The sequence below is a fragment of the Anabrus simplex genome, chromosome 4 (assembly GCF_040414725.1).
Source record: "Anabrus simplex isolate iqAnaSimp1 chromosome 4, ASM4041472v1, whole genome shotgun sequence".
NCBI classification, from domain to species: Eukaryota; Metazoa; Arthropoda; class Insecta; order Orthoptera; family Tettigoniidae; genus Anabrus; species Anabrus simplex.
In genome coordinates this window covers 216064001-216090485 of record NC_090268.1, presented here as the reverse complement: position 1 = coordinate 216090485, position 26485 = coordinate 216064001, and the positions used below count along the sequence as shown (strand labels likewise).

Sequence of the window (26485 nt, the reverse complement as noted above, 5' to 3'; positions counted from 1 at the left end):
CATTGGAATTAACCAATGAACCCGGGACCCTCTGAACCGAAGGCCAGTACGCTGACCATTCAGCCAACGAGTCGGACTAAACTCGTGTCCTCATCCCGAGGTGGTGCAGCTCTTTTCAGTCACGCTCCCATTGGAGGTGAGCTGCATGTACCATGTGCCATTTCCTGCCATTCTTAAATTTCTGGCAGTGTCGGGAATCGAACCCGGGCCCCTGAGGACGGCAGCTAATAACAGTAACAATTACGCTACGGAGGCGGACACTTAAAGGATGCAGTGACATGTTATAATATTGTTGCTTTATAGGGGAGCGTTTGCAAATAAGTTTCAATTTCGTCTTAATTATAGCATACTACTGTTTAAAGTTTATTTCAGAGACCAAAGAACAGTTGTAGACATCCCCACTTAATTCATATTTAAGAGAAAATGGCAAATTTGCGAAAAGCATTGACTCGCCGGTAGACTAAATGCAGTAGCAACAGTGATGAATTCATTCCTCCTCTAACAACCTGACAACACGGTGCCTTCACGAGTTTCGAAATGAGTGGGTCAATGCAGCGACATTTTAGAGGAGCCACATCATAAGTTTAGTGTGAATAAGTCGATTCAAAAGCAAGCCATGAACTTTCGAAATTAACTAATCATATTAGAGCAACTCTTGAAGCAGCTGTCCATAGTTTTCAAGAAAAGCAAACAACAGAGAAGTGTTTCAGCAGAGAGTTTAACACGCACTTTTTATGTCTGTTATTTAAAGGGGCTTAATAGCTAGGTCATCGGCACGCACTTCTTAAAAACAAAATACTGGTTGTAATGACTTCAACATAATTCTAAAGATTTCAAACGACTAACAAATTAAATTTTATTAGAGATTAAAGGAGTATTTTCAATTTTTTAATATTTTTCCCTTGCGCTAACTGCATGTATATTTAAATGACTGTTCGGCGTACCAGCCCAACTACGTACAGCATTGCCTAAATGACGTCAAATCAAAAATGTACCTGAGACCATACATTATTATTATTATTATTATTATTATTATTATTATTATTATTATTATTATTATTATTATTATTTACATCTAAATCATTCAGCGTGACCGAAAGTTGAAATATTTCCAAGACAAATCGATGAGTAGGTATTCCATTCGTCGTGGTTTTCAGTGAAGTGTCTTGGTGTCCCGGCGAATTTCATTCGGGATGCGATTTGTCCCGGTTTTTGTTTGTCATAATTACCGTGATATATAAGTTAAATATGAAAAAAAAAACTTACGGATGTTTATTCGGTCGAGATCGCGTAAATAGATTGACAGCACTTTGGAGAAAATTGGCTAATTATATATATATAATAAGAGTTTTGTCTGTACATTGCTCAGCATTTGAAAATAATGGTATTTCTGTATCGGTCATGCCCATAGTAACAAGGAAATGCACTTTTTACTTTTCCGTAATTTCTGTCTGTCTGTATGTATGTATGTATGTATGTATGTATGTATGTACACACATCACGAGAAAACGGCTGAAGAGAATTTAATGAAAATCGGTATGTGAAGTAGGAGGATGAGCCACTACAATCTAGTCTATAAATCATTTTACTCACACTGAGTGAAATGGTAGTTTAGAGGAAGGCCTAAAATTAAATTCTCAAATATTTATATTATTAGTGGTCCTATCGATAAATACTACATAATTTAAGTTATATAGAATTAAATTTCCGATCATTTATGTCATACATTGTTACCGTACCGGCGTAGATAACACAGAAATGAATTTTTATTTTTGTTGCCAAGTCCATAACAACGCCGAGCCACGAGAAAAAAACGGGTTAATAGAATTTAATGAAAGTCTGTATATAGAGTTGGGGAATAAGAAACTACAATCTAAGTTATAAACAGATTTATTCCCCCTGTATGAAATTGTAGTTTAGGGAAAGGAGCCTAAAATTTAATTAAACCATGTTATTGGTCCTATCGAAAAGTACTACGTAACAAAAGTTGTAGAGAATACAATTTCCGACCATTTATGTTTTTTTATTTTTTCAATTTTACCGTACCGACTATGATAAGATTGGTATTTCAGAGTCGGAAGAAAACTAAATGAGGCCTGCAGTATTGAAAGCGCATAACATTGATCAACAATAACATTACATTGACCATTGTATGTCTCTTATGCTGCCGCTCAACTCCGATAGATGGGATTACTGCTGCGTACCGAGTATAACAGTCTGACAGAATATTGGCGGGAAATAGCTGGGGAGTTAGAAAACTTTCTTCTTTAGCATGTCATTCCTCTGGTTCATACATTTTCTGATACCGTACTGCTGTTACGTAACTCACTGGTTCATCATCGTATTCCAGCTATTCGATCCGTGTTTTGAATAAGCAGTGTGCATTCCTAAGACAGATTTAGTAGTAGTAGTATTATGACCTGGTCTAGAATTAAAATTTAGGCGTATTCCAAATTATAGCACCACAATTCACTAAATAACTCCAAATTCAACCCTGAAAAGAGCCGTTCCTAAAAAGAGCTTCTTCCTCTTCACTTTTATTAAATTCTACATTCGTTTTATTCCAAATTAGCAGTGAAGAGGGGGGGGGGGTCTCCTTTGCTGTGGAGGAAAAAATTGCCTCCAAGTCAGATGGATTTTTCCCCCGTCAGTGTAGTGAATTGAGATTTTCCGGCTCATCGGGAACTCCTAGGAAACAGATTCCGAAAAAGACTCGCACTCGCTTTTACTCGCACCATTCCTACTGACGTCATTGTAATAACCTGTGTTTATTTCAGTTGGGAAAACCACTAAGACAGTCTTTCTGAGGATCTAAAAAGGCAGGTGGAGAGCGAGTATCTGCCATTATAATGCAGTTCCCCAACATGATTAAGATTGATGGTAGGCTAGCGGGCTTACTATGACAATGAAAATTCCCTAACACAGTCTTCATATGAGAAGAGACGTTTGGTGATTTCTCCGTCCCGTTTCCAGGGTAACGTTAAAAGCTATGCAATTTAATACAGTCTTGCTCACAACATGTACTCCACCTAACTTACAATTCTGAATACAGTGTAGAATTCCGTAGCGAAGCACGGGTACATCAGCTAGTTGTTTAATATAAAGAAGAAACGAACTTTTTGAGAAAGCTGGCTAATTGTTTAATACAAAGAAGAAACGAACTCACGAGCAGGGAAAATATAAACGTTAGTTTCTGCTAGACAATACCAGGATCAGATACTTTGGTAGAAATGATTTTCTCAGTGTAGTTTGGGTGTGTGGAATGTTCTAAGAAATAGGTTAAAACGAGAAAGTTTTTAAATGAACACTTATTTTAAGGACAAATCATGTTCTGATGTTTATGATTTTGTGCCTAAAGATAGTAAGTAGAATCATTCTTCGTAAAAAAGATATGAAAATCGAAGATTAGGAAGCAGGTTCTTCAGATAAATAAAACAATATAGGGTCAAATGGGGCAAATATGGGACAGCAAAATTTTGGGGTGAAAGCGGTACACCATCATAGCTCCTTACGAGTAAATTATCTGTAAGCTTGGTTAGCGACATTAGATTATTTTGAGTTCACTGAATATCAGACAATGGCTAAATGACCAAAAATGACCATGTTATGAGCTGCAAAAATAATGAAAAACTAATACTTATTTGCAGCATTAAAAAAATTGATTTCTTGTTAGAAATATTTTAATTCTAGAAAAAACTGCTGTAGATACAATTAATTTCTTTTAATCAAAATTTAAAGACAGCATTGCAGAAATTGCCCCCAAAGCCATGTATTTATAGGATTAATATTAAGCAAGAAATTTTTATTTTCATATTCGGGACAATTGTGGGTCATTTTTGGGGGCAGTTCCGAGACATTCATAGGGTAAAGTCAGGTTTAGTTTTGGTGAAATTTGAAGTAGCAAGAAAGCAGAAAATCAATGAACGCAGGTATGCATGTGCTGTTTGAATATTCAGGCCAGATGAAGATGATGTGACATTAATCAATTATGTGAATATTAAGAGACTGCCACAACCTAAATTTGTGTGTATTGAGGATCGTATCCGTTATGAATTTACAGAGACCATAGATGTAATGGAGAAAAACATAGGTCATTGGATTACTTTGACATATTATAGACTATAATAGTAACCTATTCTTTTTGTCCAACTTATATTTTATTAGGTGCCCTATGGCATTTCAAAATCAATGATGTGCAGTGAGTGAAGTTTTTTATTTGAGAAGTATTTGATATCATTGTTGGCTTATATTTTAATTGAGCAGTATGTATGGACAGTGGTTATTATTTATCCCAAGTTTTCTTTATTTTAGTAGTAAATAAAAGTGATTATTGTTCCTTCAAGTATCAGGTAATTTTTAACAGTAGTAATGCGTTTAATTACGAAAGCAGTGCAATATTATGCCAAAAGTTATTTTTAGAAAATCAGTCACATAATATGAATAAGCTCTGTCCCACTTTTGCCGCAGTATATATCAAACAAGCTTTCTCATTGAGTTAACACTGTGTCACTCTTTTGCCCCATGCCTGCCCCAACATTGTCCCAAACGAAGAGGTAATTGTGGGACACAGTTTTAGTGGAATTGCTAAACAGTTACAAGATTTTAATACAATTTCTTCCTGGAAATGAACTGTGGATCCCAAATTACAATAATTTAACATCGTGCCAGATTTCCACTTTGAGATTTAGTGCCCCAGAATTTGAAAGTTTTAATTTCCGTCCCATAATTACTAACTTCTAATACCTGTAAAAAAAAATAAGTTTGATATTATCCTTATATATTTGAAATTCACATCATGTGAACATTCTAAAATGCCATACAGCTTACACTGAAAATGTCCCGAATTTCATGAAATAGGATCCACACTCAAACTTCTAATATCTGTAAAACAAGACCATTTTGATGTTATTCTTTTACTGTATGTTTGAACAAGCTGTAGTACCCGTCGTTGACGGGACAATCACTCAACAAGTACATGATATTTTTGTCCAACCCTTATAATGTCCTCCTGAGTCTCGGTACATTATTGGCATACCTCTCCGCTCTCCCTGTTAGCGGCTTGTTGCGACTTACTCGCTTCCTTGCTCAAGTTATTGGAAAAAGGTATAGAGCTATTTTCGCGTAAAACCAACCGTGAAATACATAGTTTTATAATTTAGGCCCCATGTGAAGCACTCCCTCTAGATTATATTTTTGGACAGCTAATACTAAGATCCTACTTGATGTATTCTTTATTTTAAACTGAAATACCAAGTTTCATTGAAATGGGGTATGGCTTTTAGTGCCGGGAGTGTCCGAGGACAAGTTCGGGTCACCAGATGCAGGTATTTCGATTTGATTCCCGTGGGCGACCTGCGCGTCGTGATGAGGATGAGGTGATGATGATGATGTCACATACACCCAGCCCCCTTGCCGGCGAAATTAACCTATCATGGTTCAAATTCCTGACCCTGCCTGGAATCGAACCCGGGACGCCTGTGACCAAAGGCCAGCACGCTAACCATTTAGCCATGGAGCCGGACCCAAGTTTCATTAAAACCCACCCATCCATTTTCCCGTGATGCTGTAACATACACAGAAAAATATTAAACTGAGGTCGACATGTGCACTAGGGAGGCCGTGACTTGTGCTCCGATATAATTAGGTGATTTTTTTTTTGCTAGGGGCTTTACGTCGCACAGACACAGGTCTTATGGCGACGATGGGATAGGAAAGGGCCAGGATTTGGAAGGAAGTGGCCGTGAGTGGCCTTAATTAAGGTACAGCCCCAGTATTTACCTGGTGTGAAAATGGGAAACCAAGGAAAACCATCTTCAGGGATGCCGACAGTGGGATTCGAACCCACTATCTCCCGTATGCAAGCTCACAGCCGCGTGCCTCTAGCCGCAAGGCTAACTCCCGCCCGGTATTTGGTGATTTAGCTTGTTTGTGTGGTGTTTGACATATTGTGAACGTGAAATATTTTGAAATGTTCTGATCTATAAGTTTAATTCTCTTCTTTGTTTGTTTGTTTGTTTGTTTGTTTGGAAATGGACTATTAGTTTACGGATGGTGTACTACAGCAAGTTCTAAGATGTGATTTTTCATGCTGCCAACTTCAACATTTCAACGGTTACAGTTTATTATCGATAGTTACTCAACAAACTCCTGACATCTAACATCTACGTTCTAGGAACGGTAATGCTAACCTTTTTTTTTTTTTTTTTTTTTTTTTTGGCTAGGGGCTTTACGTCGCACCGACACAAATAGGTCTTATGGCGACGATGGGATGGGAAAGGCCTAGGAGTTGGAAGGAAGCGGCCGTGGCCTTAATTAAGGTACAGCCCCAGCATTTGCCTGGCGTGAAAATGGGAAACCACGGAAAACCATCTTCAGGGCTGCCGATAGTGGGATTCGAACCTACTATCTCCCGGATGCAAGCTCACAGCCGCGCGCCTCTACGCGCACGGCCAACTCGCCCGGTCTAACCTTTTCTATCGATAGTTACGTACATAAATACATCACATATTAAATTTATCGTAAACCGGGTACAATTATTTCGTCCGATCGAGATTAGTTCATGCAGTGTTTCTTTAAAGCCACCACGAACCTACTACGCTGGCGTAGCAGGGGGAGAGATGATACTCCCACGTGGCGCGTCCCAGGTGGCGGCTAAGGGGTCCTAACCGGCTTGCCGGCGGACTTGAGGGAAATAAACTACCTCTCGCGGACCAAACACACTACCCCCTGTGGGTGGGGGACGCAGACGAAGAATACACCCACGGTATCCCCTGCCTGTCGTAAGAGGCGACTAAAAGGGGCGACCAAGGGATTATCCATTTAGAACCATGAGACTACTTGTAATTAGTACCATCACGCAGGGAACACCACGGGTCGCATTAACTTGCGCGTAGTACCACTATGTTAGTTATGCAATAGGTTTGTGATAAGTAGCGACAGTGTGTGAATCAGGAGGAGGGTCCTACAGTATCTGGGATTCTTACCCCTATATGAGCAACACCATGGTTCTGCCTTACCTATGCTCCGTTCCCACTATGCGAGTATTTCCACGGGATAGTACGAGTCCCTGTGGTTAGTCCACTTATGTGAGGAACGCCTTAGGTTTGCATTGCCTGTATGTGGCGCCGCAGTGTGCGAGACACTATAGTTCTGTGTTACATGTGCGCATTACACTACCTGTGAATAGTACCATAATGTGTGGAATACCGCGAGTCTCCGCTACTTTTGATTAGTACCGCAACATTGCGCATAGCATGGTTCTACTTTCCTAGTGATAAATACCATTATGAGGGGCTGATGACCTGGATTTTGGACCCGTTTCGACTATATAAATAATCGATTCCACATCATGCTATAGAAGCAATCCCTTGGTCGGTAATATTGTTTTGTGCCAGCTTCTGTGCATGTGAGGCACTGTGGGTGAGATCCACTGATCGTTTTTTAATTCATATCCGTCCATCCATTCATTCTTCGTCCTCAGTGGAGGATTTTGGAATTCTAAGTTGTCATTTCATTTAATCTCATTTCGTACCATTAGGTGCCGATGACCTTGATGTTAGGCCCCTTTAAACAACAAACATCAATAATCAATCAATCAATCAATCAATCAATCTTTAAAGCCAGAGTCGCTACTTGAGATTAATTCGATAATTCAGTGCAGTGAATATTGTAATACAATTCATGGCGAATGTTCAAATTTGAAAGAGGACGGTGTGAAGCATCTCCGTTCTGCTGATCAAGTAAGGCGTTATGAAGAATGTATGAAAGCTCGTCGTGGCAGCTTACCTTGAACGGGGCCCGGGAATGATTCTGAGAACACTCCATCATTAAGCGGTGTACAGGTTGTTATTATCCATTAGTTAAAGATCTTCAACAATCGAATAGGAATATTTAAAAGGATTCGGCGAGTCGCATGATTTAGCTCTCATGAGAAATTAGATGATACGTCAACATTACTGAAAAGTCAAGGGGAAGCACTTATGGCCAGTTTGAAGACAATTGAGGGACTAAAGAGCGAAAACTGTGCTTTAGAGTGACTTAAATCTAATACTACAGTCGATGACTTTGGAAGTTTTTGGTACTCCCGAAAAACAAAATGAAAACACTGTTATTATCGAGGACGTTGGTCGCGCTCTTGACATTTAAATAACATGATTGATGCCTCTCATAGGCTGAAAAAGCTAGATAACCAAGCTAATGTTGGCATTATTGAAGATTTTGAGAGTCGTGTTGACTCTCCTTCTAAAGAAACTTGAGGTTAATAGAAATCTTAATTGTGAAGATATTTGCATAACATTTGTGAATCCTATCTTTGTCAACCCTATTCTTCCTTTAAAGAGACGAATTGTGTTCAGTGAGGCTAGGAAAGTCAAAAGGAAACTTTGCATATTTATGGTTAGATGCGGCAGGTAATTTCAAATTAAGAAAAAAAAATGTGATTTTATGTGCATACCTTGAAATCTGTTGATGTTAGAGCTTTGATTTAAGGAGATGGATAGTGAAAAAAAAAAAAAAAAAAATCATCTTTTAATAATGTATCAGTATGTGAGAGGACTGAATACCAAACGTTGCTGACTGAAAATTACCACAATAATTAAATATTTGATGATATAGTGTGTTTTGCCATGATCGCACATAAAAAAATAAATTAAAAAAGGGGGTGGAGTCGCTGTTGCAGTTTATATAAATATTGAATCAACACAAATTGACATAGTTTGTTAACAGTTTTCCCTCAATACTTGTGTTGAAACTTACGAACAGTTCTTCTCTACAGTAGAAAACATTGATAACTTGCTATATCATAGTATAATATATTATAGCGGGTGATTTCAATCTCTCTTCAGTTAAGCGTAATATTGTTAGTGTTTTGGAAGAAGGATTCCGCTGTATAGCTCTTGCCAACTTCATTTCTAGACTTCATTTGAACTCTGTCAATCCCATTCAGAATTTCAATGGTAAAACTCTTGATCTTGTTTTATCAAACATACTTGGAGTTACTTATGTTTCAAAATGTGGCTTCCTTCTTGTACCAGGGGATATCCACCACCCACCAACCTGCACTGTTCTTTGAATGAAATTTTAATCAGAGTATTACTAGTTAGTGTGTTCAGCTTTCAGAAAGCCAACTTTTGTGCATTCTGTAAATCATTGCAAGAATTTAATTGGAGTAGATTAGTCTTGTACAAACGTTAATGAAGCTGTTAGTTATGGGGTATTTGTGAAGTTATATATATATAAAACTCCAGACATAATTAAGCTGTTGAAATCCAAGGAGTACCACAGAAAATGCATGAAACAGTATGAGTATAGTCCACTTACATAGCGCCAATTAAGAAAGGACTCCAAGAAGCTAATATCAAAAGCATATAGCCAGTGCATTTCTCAGTCGGAAAGTAATATTAAAAGGGATCATAAATCGTTCTGGAATGTTACAAAACACACAAAGCAAAGCAATGTAGTTTTTCAATATATGACCCTGAATGGTAACCGTCTAATTGTTAGGAAATAGCAGTCTGATTTGCTTGTTGTTTCCGAAGTGCCTGCGTGACTCAGCCTTCCTCATATGCTGTTCCTGAACGAAAATTTATGATTACACCAGACTGTTCACGGGCAGACATTATAACAAGTAATGAACACAATCAAGCAGTTGTTAAGTTAAAGCCAAGCAAGTCCGCTGGTTCGGTTGATATACCACCACACGTAATCAAAAGACGTGCGGACGTAGGGCTCAAATATTTCCTGATATGTGCAAAATAAGCAGCGTGTGTCCAATTTAAAAATCTGGAGATCCCTCAAATATTGAAAATTATAGACCTGTTGCAATAATATGTGATCCTGCAAACATTTTTGAACAGACATTGTGTGTTAGGATGTTAATGCCACAGTTCTCTTTCGCAACATGGGTTTTACCCTGGGCGAGTTACTACTACTAATTTAGTAAAATTTATTCAGAATGTTTCCAATTCCACGAATGAAAGGATTCCTACTGATTTAATTTATACTGGTAATTAGCAAGGGCTTTCGACAACATTGATCATGAATCTTTTTTTACAGTTGGCTTTACGTCGCATCGACACAGGTGACGATGGAGTAGGATGGAGTAGTGGGAAGAAAGCGGCCTTAAGGTACAGCCTGGTGTGAAAATGGGAAACCACCTTCAGGGCTGCCGACAGTTCGAACCCACTATCTCTCGGATGCAAGCTCACCCATGAATCTGTCATCAAGGCAATAATATGTTTCATATAGTCGAAATTTATAATTCAAATTTAATATTAATTCCGGAGCGCGTCAACGGTCTAATCTTGGCTCTATATTCTTAATGTCTCTACAGATGTAGTGAAATATTCGAAGTTTCTGATGTTTGCTGATGACCTAAAATACATATAAACAAATTTCATCGTATGATGACCAGGCATAAAACAATTACCACGATTGGACTGTTCAAAACAAACTTGCCTTTAATAGAAATAAATGCTCTGTGATCACTTTCTCGAGAAATAACATTCTCCTTTCAATTATTCACTTAATGGCCAAATGTTGCACGGATGTGATGTAGTAAATGACCTTGGTGTTACTGTTGGTTACAACATTTCTTTCAATGCTCATGGTGAAAGAATTGTCAACGAGTCATGCAAAGTGGTAGGTTTTATAATTAGGAAATCAGGAGAACGTAATGATGTGTGTACTGTAAAGATTTTAATTTTCTCATAAGAAGCAAGCTGGAATGAGCGACGATATTCCTCGACAGCAGCAAGAGCACTACCATCGCAGAAGCCGTAAACATACACCATATCTGCATATGCTTCATTATAGTGTGGATGCGTGGCATTTTAGCCAGCGCGTGTACAAACACAGTTAACCGTTGCTTCTCTCTAATACGCTCTCAATCCCTCGCACTACTTCACTCACAACACACCATGGACAACTGCGCTTAAGGGCTAGTTTAATGGCAGAAAGATCTCCCGAGCAATGAGGTTGAAAGCTACGAGGTAGGTTGGACTAGAATAAAACGTCAAAGAAGTTGAGTGGGTAAGACATACGCGCGCACCACATCCCGGAAACATATGTACATTAAATGTGTTTTTTCTCGGAAACCATTCGGAATAGGGCATATGTCCATATGAAGTTTTTTGCCTCCAATAATTGTTCCTGTCATATCCCTGAATATTGACCATTCCTCCTGTGACACTGTATATTATTATATTATTTCATATAAGGACATAATTGAATTTGTTTAACACGGCGTTTGTATAAGATGCGCGAAACAACATGCTTTATAATAACCGTGTACAAAGATAATAAATTCTTACTTTAAAGGTTGGGATAAGCAGTGAAGCTCTAAATAAAAGCATTTTTTAGGGACTTAATGTGCTCAGCTCTCCTGTGAACAATTATGAAAACAGAATAGCAAATACTACGTCGCCGCTATATCGCTTCTGTACTAAAACGTCACGCTTTTATAAACTGAGACAAAATAAAATAGGCTATGATAAAAGGAACATCTCTTGAAGCACCTAAGCTGATAAAAAAGCACACAAATACACACACACTTACAAATTGGTGTGTCCACTCTTATGCAACAGCTTATGCAGAACCAATAATATTGCTCGCAGACCAAAACAGGTAACTGAATCTTATCACCGGTAGGCGTACACAGCCCTGAGTCAGCAATGTGGGAAGGTACAAGAAGACTGAGGGGCAGCGACTTGCGCCCTTGTGCACAGGTATTTCTGGCACGGGCACTGCGCTTACGGCGAGCAAGCTTTCACACCCGTGTCCTACAGTATACTGTTGCTGACCCGTTTAGGAGCCGCAGCCGCCCGTGACATTGATACAGACGCTCCTTTATGGACTAACGGGTATATGATGCTAGATTTAGAATGCTAAACTGGTAGTATTTCTTGTAATATTTCCTTTCCATGGGATTGCTTGTTGTTGTTGTTGTTGTTGTTGGGTAATTATGTTTTCACTTTATTATCACACTACTGTAAGTGACCATTGCCATCAGGATATTTCCCAATTGCGATATATTTGTTAATAATAATAATCACTCCCATCTAAAGGAATGTGGTGGTAGTGGTGATAATTATTGTTTTAAGAGGAAATATAACTAGGCAACCATCCCCTAAATCTAAAGGGTCTCATCCGCCGAACGCCGTTGGCCCTTTTAGGGAGCCACTTCACACTCGACGTTGAGACACTGGTTGTACGGTAGTGAATTAACCCGGCCAGACCAATAATAATAATAATAATAATAATAATGAATCATCACGTTCAGAATGTCGGCACCACATTTGAAAACGTATGCGCTTCTACACTCCTTTTCGTATAGCCTACGACGTACTAAATATGCGACAAAAATGGTACAATTCCATTTTAAAAAGTAACTTGGTATGGCTGCCTCGGTCTTTCATGTGCCGATTATTATTATTATTATTATTATTATTATTATTATTATTATTATTATTATTATTATTATTATTACGGTACCCTTCCTGTTACTGGCTTGTCACAGTCTCCTGGCCTGCTTCTCTTTCTCATCAACTGCAATGTTTTCTCCGTTCTCCAACCAGTATGCTTTCTTAATTATCCCCTGCTCCACCCTCAGGTTTTAAATATATGAACGTTCGTTACTATTATTTACTTTTCATGAACACAAACGTTTGGACGGGATGCGACGAACATTAGCTTTCGATAGGCATTTACCATCAACATTCAGATGAAATGAAATGGCGTATGGCTTTTAGTGCCGGGAGTGTCCGAGAACAAGTTCGGCTCGCCAGATGCAGGTTTTTTATTTGACACCTTTAGGCGACCTGCGCGTCGTGATGAGGATGAAATTATGAAGACGACACATACACCCAGCCCCCGTGCCAGCGAAGTTAACCAATGATGGTTAAAATTCTCGACCCTGTCGGGAATCGAACCTGGGACCCCTGTGACGAAAGGCCAGCACGCTAACCATTTAGCCATGGAGTCGGACAACATTCAGATGATACGAAGTTATTTAAATAAGAGCATTTCTTCCAACGACTACTGTACAAACTCTGGCAGGATTCGTTTGAGAAAGCTCGGATTTCGTTGTCAGGTAGGAAGTTCGGTTTAACCTTGACATTTTTTCATTCATTTCAGCTGCTTCTTTCTTATGATCATTACTAAATGAGTCCTATAATCTTCTCCAAAACTTTCCATTAGTATTCAATTCCAGTAGCCTGCAGCTATGTTAACAGGCTGACGAATGTCATTTTTCTATCATGTGATCAGCGTACTAGCTTCTTGTAAGATTGCAGGTTTAATTTTTGAAGACAGCATGTAAGAAAACATTTAACTTCTCGGCGTTCTAATTCGTGAACGTAGAGTGTAGCGCGCCGCTGACTGTGAGGACATTTAAGTCCGAGCGACTTGGCTGCGTGGTTACGTCATGTAGCTCTGAGCTTGCATTTGGAAGATGCTGGGTTCAAGTCCCACTGTTTGTTTACTAAGCTTCTAAATTTCATTCTGTCTTGAATGGTTTCGTCTTCAATACCCATTTCTTGTAGATCTTCATGAATTTCTGCTAACCAATTGTTGCGGATTTTCAGGGTTAGAGCTAGATTTAGAATTTTCTGTGTCAGCCTGTTGTTATCCATTCTGTGTAGGTGTCCGTAGAATTTAAGTCGTCGCTTTCTGATGGTATCTGTGATTTTTTTCTGTGAATTGAAAAATTTCGTGTGGTTTCTTTTTCATCCAAATTCCATTCGAATTTTGGTCCTAGGATTTTTCTGAGAATTTTCCTCTCTTGTTTCTCAATGCTTTATATTTGTGACCTGCCGTCAATGCTCAGTGTTTCAGATGCATAAAGTGCCTCTGGTTTGATGACTGTATTGTAGTGTCGTAATTTTGCATTGTTTGATATCTTTTGTTGTATCTGTTCCATGTGATTTTGTAAGCCCTTTGCAGTTTAGCAGTTCTTTCTTTGGTAGCTTCCTGATTTAACCCTGCTGGCTGAATAATTTCACCTAGATACTTGGATTTGTCTCCTTGGGAAATTATTCCACATTTGGTGATTAATGGTTGATTGTCGAATCTTAATTTAGTTCCTTCCATAAACTGCGTCTTTTCAAATGAAATTTGAAGTCCGGATTTTGCGGCTATTTCATGCATTTTTTCTATGGAGTGGATTGCTTCTTGTCTGTTGTTCGAAAGGATCGCAAGGTCATCTGCGAAAGCTAAGCAATCAGGTGAATTTTGTCTTTAAGACGTCTGCCAATGTTTATACCTTTTTCCAAAACTAAATCCAAAACTAAATTGAATAGTAGTGGGGATAGTCCATCTCCCTGTCGGACACCAGTTCTGATTTCGAACGGTTCAGAAATTTCTCCCAAGAACTTAACTTTGATGTTGTGTTGGTCAGAGTTTGTTTAATCAGTTCCCTCGTTTTCCTGTCGACTTGAAATTCCTCTAGTATGTTGAACAAGGTCTGCCGATCTATGGAATCATACGCCTTTTTGAAGTCAACAAAGATGATTACTGTTTTGGTTTTGCGAATCTGTAGTATGGTTTTTAGGTTTAGGATTTGTTCTGCGTAGGATGTCCCTTTTCGGAATCCAGCCTGATAATCTCCGATCAGGTGGTCTGTTTGTTTCTCTAATCTATTAAGTAGAGCTTTAGAGAAGATTTTATATTATTATTATTATTATTATTATTATTATTATCATCAGTATTTCAGTTGTATATTTTGTCATTAATATTTGTAAGCTGGGAGGTCTCCATATGTGGTATGAGTAATTTGTTTGTACAACGGCTGGGAAAACATTGCTATATTGAACTTGGAAACTTTGCATGAGTCATGTATATATCCCAGTCCGATGAGATGGACTTCTTCTTGTAGTCGGAAAGTTATATGACTCATGTGAAACACCCTAGAGTTTGTTGATCTTGTGATTGCCTTGTGAGGGAAGAAGTTCAGGGCGTGGTCTTCGTATGTGGATCTACTCATGATTGGATGGCTTGTATCTATCTCGACGTATCATGTGGGAGCTGAGGTTTATATACGCATCTGATAAAACGGCGAGAGACACACACTGTGCGGGAAGGAAGTAGTGCGGACACACGATGCGGGAGTGAAACTGGATATACGGTACTGAAGTGACACTGCTGCAATATACTGGACTGGACTTCAAACGTTTGTGGAACGTAGTCTTGTTATGTTTGTGGAACGTGGATGAACTACAATTGTTGTGGAGTGCTCAGGCACTAAGCATTGTAGCACTTGTGGCGGCCCGGTATTACATGTTGCTGAAAGCTGGGAGGTGCTATATCTCAGACTTTCCCTATTTTATGTTCAAGAACGATGAGCGTGTGTTGCTCAAATGTATATAGCTTTAAAACAAGTGTTAAAGTCAGTGAACACAGTATTCTGAGGTACAGTGTCTGTGTGATATAAGTGCCGATTATGATAATCGGCAAGTCGTGTTGATACAGAGACAGTGAAGGGTGCTTATCTACATATATGTACATTGTCTGCGGACTAATCACAAATGGTGGCTTAGTTCTCGCTTTCGTTTTCCCACTGTTTTCTTTGTTGTTGTAAATATGGAGTCTTCCAGTAATATTTTGTTTGTGTATTATAAGTGTATTTTGGTGTGTTGATGAGGTGAGAATATAGTTAGATATTTTAGAATCAGTGGAGTTATTGATGAACCTAGGTGCAGTTCCTACCTATTTAGTCGTTTTCAGGAGGTTAAATAAGGCCTGTAGCAGATGTACCAGTACGCAGCTTTTATGTATACGCCCTGGGAGATAACGAATTATCATGCTCTAAATTCGAGGGATCCATTCTGGTGAACTCTGGCGCCCATACTACGGACATGTCGGTTAATTATTTTTATTAAGTGTTTGAGTAATTGTATTTATTCAGTCATTTATTTTTAACAGTAAAGTTACAAATTGCACCCAAGTGTGGGGCAATGATTATAGTTATTTATTTATTTATTTATTTATTTATTTATTTATTTATTTTAAAGAATATTACACATTCTCAGGGTGGCTTTCTTCCTAGACTAGATACAAACTCCTGTTCAAACCGTTGTTTTTCGACTGTACGCGCAACTTTTCTGATCTCAATGTGTGCACATAAGCAGGGTGTTCCCCAACATGTGGGAAATAATCAGGAGGGTGGATAGTACACCCCTAAACAACAACAAAAGTCTCTTTGACGGAATCATTGGCAGTGCAAATATCATTTCATCGTCGGCGGATTTGAGTGTCTCTTTGATGATGGGGACGGTAGAATAACACTCATGGTGTCCCCTGCTTGTCATAAGAGGTGACTAAAAGGGACCCAAGAATATCTTATTGGGGAGCGTGGCTTGGTGTCCATGGGACCCTTATCTGAGTCATGCCATTGCTTCCACTTGTGACAGGCTCCTCACTTTCATACTTACTATCCGGCCTACCGTAGTAAACACTTTTCTTTTTCCGACCCCGCTGGTATTATTTGGCCCTTGTCTTTCTTTGGCCGATACCTTCATTTTTCGAAGTGTTGACCCCTTCCATTTTTCCCTACGATTAGTGTTAATATTGGATGGTTGCCCATTTGTACTTCCTCTTAAAACAATAAGCACAACCACCTCTCTTTGATGTATTATTTCCCGTCAACATCGAGAAGCCCGGTTCCCACAGATGTGTAGGTGAAAATGACTAGAAGACATCAGTCAACAGCTATTTCTCTAGTAGCCGGGTATTAATTTTTATTGTCAACAAGAATGTGTTCGAGGGCACTTCAGAATTTTTATTTCAATGTTCTATCTGCTTTCAAATTAGAGAGTTCCTTTTGTATATTAATGGGAGGAGATTTTGAATTCGCAGCACATCACGAACCCAGTCGAAATCTTGAATACTATATGCAAAATACTTCTTGAACTTCTGCTGCAAGATTTCTAAATGTCTGAGATATTATCGACTGTAAGGCAACTTGTTGACGGTGATAAATTGATGGACTTTATAAGTGGCCTTACAACCAGTCACTACTGATCTGCATTTAGGTCAGTCGCCCAGGTGCGAGATTCCCTATCTGTTATTTTCCTCGCCTTTTCTTAAATGATTGCAATGAAATTGGAAATTTATTGAACATCTCCCTTGGTAAGTTATTCCAATTCCCAACTCCCCTTCCTATTAATGAATATTTGCCCCGGTTTGTCCTCTTGAATCCCAACTTTATCTTCATATTATGATCTTTCCTACTTTTAAGGACACCACTCAAACCTATTCGTCTGCTAATGTCGTTCCTCGCCATCTTTTAACTGACAACTCGAAACATATCACTTAGGGCCGGTTCTACCACCTACTGGTAACGTAGCGCTTAACTTGCCCTCCGCGTAAAAGGATGTTTCCGTTCTACCACTCCCAGGTAGCATAAACCGTAGTTACCCGGCGCGTAATTTATCGGCCACTTCGAGGGCCCGATAAGACTTTACCTGCCGGGCAAGTTTTGAGAGCTGAACATTATTAGCCGTATTTCTGGCGACATACAACTCAAATTAGCTTAGTATACTGAAAAAAGCATTATACTGTAACAGTGATCGATATTGTATTGCAGGATTTTGAACATTAATGCTTCCTTGAGTTGCAACGGTCACACCAGCCTCTCGCATTGGTAGCTTAGGGAACACATTTTATACGTCAAGCTTTCGCAAAGAAACTCTAAAAGAATATAAAATCAAAACCTATTAGGAAATAATTTCAAATGGGATTTAATTTTCTACTTTTTCAGTTTTCAGACACCAAGGATAACTTAGTGTGTGTATCCCAATTACTCCAAGCTTCCTCGTAGCGTAATGTCTAACGCACTCAGTTTATAATCCGAGGTATGCAGGTTCGAGTCTTCCCATTATGACGAATCTTTTTTATTTTCATTATTAGCGTTGTATTAATCTGTATGCCTCTTTTCATACGTTCTTTTGTTAATAATAGATTTCATTGAAATGTTTAATCACAATATTATATCTAGTAGGAAAATGCTTTATATGTGTGCTAATAGAAAGTGGTGTTAAGATTAATATAGCATATAGGACTGTCGCCCAGGTAGCGGATTCCCTATTAGTTGTTTACATAATCTTCTTGTAAATGATTTCGAAGAAATTGGAAACTATTCCATTCCCGAATTCCTCTTCCTATGAATGAATATTTACCCCGATTAGTTCTTTAACAGTACCTTCCAACTTTATCTTCATAAAGTTAAACATTAGAATGAAATGCATTATCAATAAATGGAAGCATGTGGAACTAAACGAGGTCACAGAGCTAGTTGCAAATAGACATGACTTGACTTAATTCCTCTCGTTCCCACTGGAACATAGGGCATCCGTGAAACGTCTCCATTGTGGTCGTCGACTTGCCAATGCTTTAACTTCCTTCCAAGTCTTCCCTGCTTCAAGAGCCTCATCCTCTACAGTCCTCTTCCAGGTCTTAGCGTTGCAAATAGAGCATCGTGGAAATACTTAATCAATTCACAGACGCCTGCAGATAGAATGCTCAAAGGCAATAAGTCCGTAAGGAAGATGTGGGTGTATATACGTATATGGAAGCGCGTAAAAAAGAGTTAAGAACAACGGCAGAGAACACAAAATTTTAAATGTGAATTAGAAAGGCGATGAAAACCTGCGTACCTTCTATTACTGAGTGAGTGACTTGACCAATCTACTACGAGAATACTTTCCAAAAACGGTGCCTTACATGACAGGTTGTAACTGGCGTAAGAAAATGTAGTCTCGATATTTTAATCCCAATTAGGTATTGATTTTGAAGCTCATAGATTAAAATCACGAAAGCTTGACATAAATCGTTGTCCATAACTCTTAAGACTCCCCTTATTAGGCTTTTTGGTGATACTCAACATATGCAAGCACAGGAAAATAAGACAATCGAAATGAGCTTCATACATCTGACGATAGATAGCACCACACTCGAAAGCGAGAAGTCGCTGAAAATCAGTCTAGCCAACTCCGTATACCGGTGTCTAGCTCCGGATAGCTACCCAGCGCTTGCGCGGAGGTGGTTGCACACAAGGCAAAGTGCCAGCTGATTTACACCGCCAGATTGTTTACCTCCCGGGCAGCTGCCAGCCACTTTACCAGCAGATAGTAGAACCGGCCCTTTGTCGAGCAGCTCTTCTCCTTTCTCCCAAGTCTTCACCGCCCAAACTTTGCAAAATTTTTGTAACGCTACTCTTTTGTCGGAAATAACCCGGAACAAATCGAGCTACTTTTCTTTGGATTTTTTCCAGTTCTGGAATCAAGTAATCCTGGCGAGTGTCTCATACTCCGGAACCATACAGTAGTTGGGGTCTTACCAGAGACTTACATGCCCTCTCGTTTACATCCTTACTACAACCCCTAAACACCTTCATTACCATGTGCAGAGATCTGTACCCTTTATTTACAACCCCCATTTATGTGAATACCCCAGTGAAGATCTTTCCTGATATTAACATTTAAGTACTTACAATGATCCCCAGAAGGACCTTTCACTTCATCAACACAGTAATTGAAACTAAGAGGACTTTTCCTATATGTGAAACTCACAACCTGACGTTTAACTCTGTTTATCATCATGCCATTGCCTACTGTTCATCTCACAACATTATCGAGGTCATTTTGTAGTTGCTCACAATTTTGTAACTTATTTATTACTCTGTACAAAATAACATCATCCGCAAAAAGCCGTATCTCTGATTCCACTTCTTTACTCATGCCATTTAACCGGGTGGGATCACCAGCCCCTTGCGATCCAGTTTTATACACCCCTTCACATTTACTACAATTCTGAAAGACATCGATCCCTCTCCCTGATACAAGGTGTCCGGGTTAAAGGTATAATAATATAAAATTTAATAATTTGAGAAGTAGTGGAGATATTTACTTGCGGTTTGTTTCCACAAGTAGGGTAACTGGTAAAACGAGATGTGTGTTTACGGGATAGAAGACAGCAGGAATCGTGAGCACCACTATTAATTCATTATGGGTACCTCGAATGATCCCAGTGCAGATACGCGGAACACGTACTTCAAAACAGGAGGTGGACGCACAGACCGGGAGCGCGGTGCTATATAGGCTGGGAAGTGGGCGTCGTAGGTCAAGTGTCTCAGTAGCTCACCTGGCAAGCGGGCGGGGAGATATGTGATAGTAGACAGTGCTCGAGGTAGGAGGTTCGAATCCCACATAATAATTTATTTTAACAGCCGGTTGCCTGGGATGTGGCAATGTTGCATACAGTAGAACCCGGCTTAACCGAAATGCTCTGGCAAAAAGGTATTTTAATGTTTTGTTTTTACCCTGTCGTTCTCAGTCGTCGATATTAGTAATTCTCTTGCTATATGTGCTGAGAACTACTAGGCAAACCCAATTTTTATATTATGACATGCCAGAATACACGTGCACCATAAATCAAAACAGTTTCTTACCCTCAAGTTCTTTCCATGATACATTTTCTTGAAGAAGCAGGAATGATTATTATTATTATTATTATTATTATTATTATTATTATTATTATTGTATTCGTCATGAAGATTATGTAGACTGTAGTTAACGATATTTCAGTTGAGGGAGTTTCATCTTGTTTACTGCTCAGACTATACTGAACAAAGCGATGAATCTACACCAGCGGATACATTGTTAATTATAAATAATTATCGGTGACACAACATAGCTGCACGACAGCGCTGCGTCAAGAAAATTCAGAAGAAAATCACTGATTTTTATACCATGTAAACATTTTAATATTAATGTACAGTATGCACCTGTGCTTAACAGAGTTTATGCGTTTTTATTTCGACATATAACTTCCGTAAATATTGATCATGTGTCATCCGAGAAACGCGTCAACCGAAGTGGCTCCGCCCCCTTTATTTCGGATAAGCGGGTTTCTACTGTACTTGATAGTTTCCAAGGATTGATTTGTTTACTTGACCCTGTAAAAGACCGTATGTATCGTTGTATTGGGTATGGTGCTGGGTTGGATGTGGAGATGTTGAACGCCACTCAGTTTATTCGTCTAAAAAATGCCATTCCACGCCATAATAGCATGATCACCCTCTGTACGTGATCCGAACCGCACAACTAACTCGATTGGTCTCATCATCCCTGGTATGGTAAAGAAGCATAAAACAAAATATCAGAAATCATACACTGGCGGGAAAAATATCCAAACACCATGAAATAAGGAATATAGAATACGGAAATTTTGGCAATTGCCTACAGTATTTTTGTCTATGTAACATATTTAATTAAAGGTTCAAGACTACAAGTTAATATCCGCGCGAGAAAAGCCATCGGGAATGTGCGATGCTGAGCCGTTAATAACCGGTGTAATCGCCTGACTGTTGAATGCAGGCGTGCAAACGTGCATGCCTTGTGTCGTACAGGCCGGATGTCAGCTTGTGGGATGGAGTTCCATGCATGTTGCACTTGGGCGGTCAATACAGGGACTGTTAATGTCTGTTGTGGTTGACGCTGGAGTTGTCGTCCGATGATGTCCCATACGTGCTCGATTTGGGACAGATCGGGAGATCGAGCAGGCCAAGGCAACATGCCGACACTCTGTAGAGTACGTTGGATTACCACAGCGACATGGGGGCGTGTATTATCCTGTTGGAAAACACCCCCCGGGAATGCTGTTCATGAATGGAAGCACAACAGGTTGAATCATCAGGCGGACGTACACATCAACAGTCAGGGTGCATGGGATAACCACGAGTGTGCTCCTGCTATCATAGGAAATTGCTCCTCAGACCAGAACTCCCGGTGTAGGTCCAGTGTGTCGACGCCGCAGACGGGTGGAATGCAGGCGCTCACCTGGCCTCCTCCTAACCAACACACGGCCATCACTGGCACCAAGGCAGAACTGGCTTTCATCGGAAAACACAACGGACCTCCACTCCATCCTCCAATAAGTTCTCTCTTGACAACACTGAAGTCGCAGACGGCGTTGGTTTGGGGTAAGTGGAACGCACGCCGCAGGGCGTCTGGCTCGGGCTGTCCTTCCAGTAATCGATTTCGAACAGTTCGTTGCGTCACTGTGGTGCCGACTGCCGCTGGAATGCTGCTGCAGGCGCAGTTCGCTGCACCACAGCCATACGCCGAATACGGCGGTCCTCCCTCTCCGTGGGGCCACGGGGAACTCTGGAGCCCGGTCTTCTTGCGAGCGCACCTTCTCGTGACCACTGCTGCCAGCACGCACGCACAGTGGTGACATTCCTGCCTAGTCATTCTGCAATAGCGCGGAAGGAAAATCCACCTTCATGTAGCCCTATTATACGGTTTCGTTCAATCTCAGTGAACTGTTGATACTGGCTTCTTCGTCGTCGTAAAGGCAATCTTGATCCACTCACAGTCACTCCGTCCAATCTCACAGGTAACTAACGCTCTCGCACAGTACAGCTCGTATTTAAAGCAATCCTGATGTGCAATGTCATGGGGCCGCTACTAGCGCCACGCTAATGCAATTCGCGGGAAATTTGAATCAGCGTCATCTTTCAGATGTACTGGTGGACCCGTGCGCTGCTCCGCAGCATTCCTTATAAATAGGTCAGAACTCATCTTGATATGCCTGTCGCCATATTGTTTTTCCTACCCATTTCAATAATGTTATGAAGATTTAATACCGATAATATAGTTCATGGATTTTCCAAAAATAAAAAAAAGTGTGTTTATTTTTAAAGAAGATTCCAAATACCAATTTTAACGTCTGTAACATCATCAGTTGTACGATCCCGCCCGTATGTGTCTCTTACCCTACCGTTTTCTTTCCCAAACAGTATGTTTACCATACTTTGAGTGTGTGACAGTTCATCTCAGCTATCCCAAAGACTTTGAATTCGTCACTAATATCGTCATTTTCGGATTTTTAAGTTTCACCCCCCTTCCTTTAGGGGTGCTAGGGGCTTGCCCCTACAGTAATTTTTCCAGATAAAAGCAGAAATAAGTTAAGGAACACACATAATCTTCACATATTGTTGGGTAGGCAACCCGCTGATCGGACTTGTCTTGCGGTTTGCTCATCTTCCCCTATATTGTTTTTCACCCCTTAGTGCCGAACTTCCAATCAGATTTCGTTCAAACCACTTCATAATCCCTCTCAGATGTAATGAGAACGAACTGTGAAAATTTCAGCGAAATCGGTCCAGTAGTTTTTAAGTCTATTAGCTTCAAACCAACATCCATTTTTATATATATATAGAAAGATCCTCAGAAGGATTATGGGTCCCATTAAAAAAGGAGAAGGCTACAGAATCAGGCACAACAAGGAACTGTACAGTAAAATAGAGAGCGTTACAACAGCTATGAGGAAGAGAAGACTAATCTTCTATGGTCACGTAGTCAGGATGGACAGCCAGAGACTCACTTCAAGAATTTTCAACACTGTATCTAGAGGGAAAGCAACAAATGCCAAATGGACGAATTTAGTGCGGAAAGACCTACAATACCTAAACATTGATCACATTGACATTTACAACCGAGATAAATTCAGAAAGTTAGTCAAGACATCTCTCTCCAGTCACTAACAACTAAATCACTGCGTCCAGGAGTAGGAGTGAAATGGACTCAAGAAAGAAAAGACATCCATAGCGCTAGAATGAAGGAATACTGGGCTAAGAGGAAGAAAAGAGCTCACCAGAGTTAAGAACCACGTGGTCCATCGTAGGCCTAAACGAAGAAGAATAAACACGCCTACCAACGTTCGTTAATCTAGGACAGCCCCTTCTTGATGTTTGGATATTTTCCCCCGCTAGTGTATTTTGCACAACTTGTGCTATATTGGTTACAGGACTATCGATATAGCTGCCGGGCTCTGAGTGGTTGGCCTTCCGACCCCAGCTTGGCAGGTTCGATCCTGGCTCAGTCCCTCCGTCCGTCCGTCCGTCATCTTCGTGTCGGTAGATTTACTGGCACGTAAAAGAACTCCTGTTCTTCGCACGGGAATTTGTAATGGATTACACGTTTCCTTCATTAATATATGCGAATTGACATGTCTGTATTCACACGTTCAATACGGCATGTTAGCTCATATTTTTCTACGAATGTACGTAGCAGTAACGTGAAGTAGTACGATAAAGATCAACAAAGTTGAGATCAAATGAGGACGATTAGAGAGTTTATTTGTACTGGATAGTTCCAGGTCCGAAGTTGTGCGAAATTCTCCCCGCTTCTCGGTTACATATTATTTTTTCTCTGACTACGGGAGAGGTAAGGAAGGAGTGCGAGAGGTAAGAGAGATAAACCTCCCTTATTATCTGTTCTATCGGAAAGATTAAAATAGCTCTTTAGTTCATTCCGTTAACCTACCTTGAAATGAAATGCACCAAGAGTTCCATGAGACTCGGACTAAAAATCCAATTTTTCGTAAGCATCTCCGTTATTTACTGTCGTACAATACATACGTATAAGGCATAAAATAACGGGAATAACATATTCTTAAACGTTCGTTATATACATTGTTTTGATAGACCTAATTCAAAGAATATTTATCGGGAAAACCTTTTTTTAAATGAAAGCTAAATCCAAGTGACAACTTGACGTGATATGCAGCTGATAACACAATCCTGAATGAGTAGATCACAAATTGCACCCGTATTTGGGTAACTTGTAAGTCAGCTGGGAATTGTACTGAAAAACCGTCCGTCAGTGATATCTCCCTTGCTAATCGTCCTATCGATATGATGCACGGGACAAAACATTTTTAGAAATTGTTTTCCATTAAGGCAGGTAGATATCCATTAAGGTTGGCGGTGTATATTTTCTGGGAGTGCAAAATCACGGTTTTGGTTTCGTATAACCCCCCAGTCAGTTCAGGGAATCAGAAATAATATTGGCCCTGAAACGTACTCAAGGACAACTGAATTCTAAATATCAAGTTTGGTAGAAATATATCCAGTAGTTTTTCAAGTTATAAGAACTCAGACACCGAAGGTAAAAACATTATTACACCTGAAACGGATTACTGTACGAAAAATTCGCGAAAATAATCAATGTAGAGACACACGGTCGTTACGACTTTATATAGATATACGATCTACAATGAAGAACCGGTTCTTATAGGCTAGAAAGTAAAAAGTAGGTCGTAACGTCGAAATAGGTGCGTATACGCACTATAAAATCTCATCTACTCTGACGGTAGGTACATAATACGGATAATTGTAAAGATTCGGTGTCTACTCAGTCACACGAAACTTTTCGTTATCGCTGATTGCAAGAAGAAAAAAAAATCTCCCTTGAAGTTACTGAATGTAGTCAAGAAGTTTGTGTCCGCCCTGATATGAGATCCTCCCTTCATAATTTTTTCGATGTTTCAGCACATTTCACTAACTCGGTGACTGACTGATTGTGTCAGCAGAGATAGGAATGTTTTTAAATGTCACTGGCAACTACTAAACCTATTACTTTCCACCATAAATAAGTAACTGAATAAACTTAAGATAATTATTTACAATTTTATGATTATTATTTATCGCCATACTGCCAGTGCACTATTTTTTATTATTTGTTTTTCGGGCACATTGGCGCTCTTGGATGAAACTGTCCTAAGAGACTCGCCAGCCTTGAGGAATACAGTATAGAGTAGTAATAGAGAGTAGCAAGATTGACTGTCTGTCTGTTAGGTCATCAGCCCAGAGGCTGGTTGGATCCTCAAATAGCACCACCAAAGGTTATGCGGTTATAAGGAAACCTCAAAAACTAATGGCAGCACCAAAATGAGGCGTACTAGGCAAGATGAGGAGTGAGGTAGTTTGCCATTGCTTTCCTCACTGGGTCAGAAAATACTATTGTAGCACGACTGACCCTATGAGCAGCACCTTTCATAACACTCAGATGCACTAGTCGTGCTCCGAATGTCATTGCTCGGCACTACCCATACCCCAGCAGCTTCCATATTGTCACAGCCATGGATGTTGACTGGGACTTCGGTGGAAGCTACACCTTACTCTGGCCTGTGCCAAGAGATGGATGCAAAAGTACTGTATCCATCAAGAAATGACAGCAGGCAGCAAAATTGACTAGCAGTCACAATTTTCGGACTGCTTCGGAGGGCAGCAATGGGTGGGTGGATCGGTACAGGAAGAAACACCGAAAAATTGGTACACATAAAAAAAAAAAAGTAATACAACAATAAAATACGGAGGAAGTTTTGATAAACCTTCGCACTTCCGATGTGACAACTGTGGGTAAAACATTCGTAAAACATAACATTCGCGGTATGAAATAAAGAATTAACAAGCGTCATCCTACGTAATCATTGCCCAGCAAGAAGAGAAACTGTAAACATATGAACTATCGTAATTGAGATAAAGTAAAATAAATCTCGGCAGTAATATGGCTACTGTGGGAGTCTAAAACTGCCGGACTAGGGTACTAATGATCTTTTAAGTTCCTGGGGTAATGGTTGAACGGATTCGGACTATCCTTTTTGTTTTGATTTAATACAGTGGACTTCTCATAGATATTTTCAGATT

At 39.7% G+C, this 26485-nt stretch overlaps 1 protein-coding gene across 1 annotated transcript in view; it reads left to right on the top strand.

The window, feature by feature from the left end:
- The window catches only part of NFAT (NFAT nuclear factor), a 533805-nt gene that overhangs the window by 205302 nt on the left and 302018 nt on the right, over positions 1-26485 (top strand). The gene's annotated exons all lie outside the window — the stretch shown is intronic.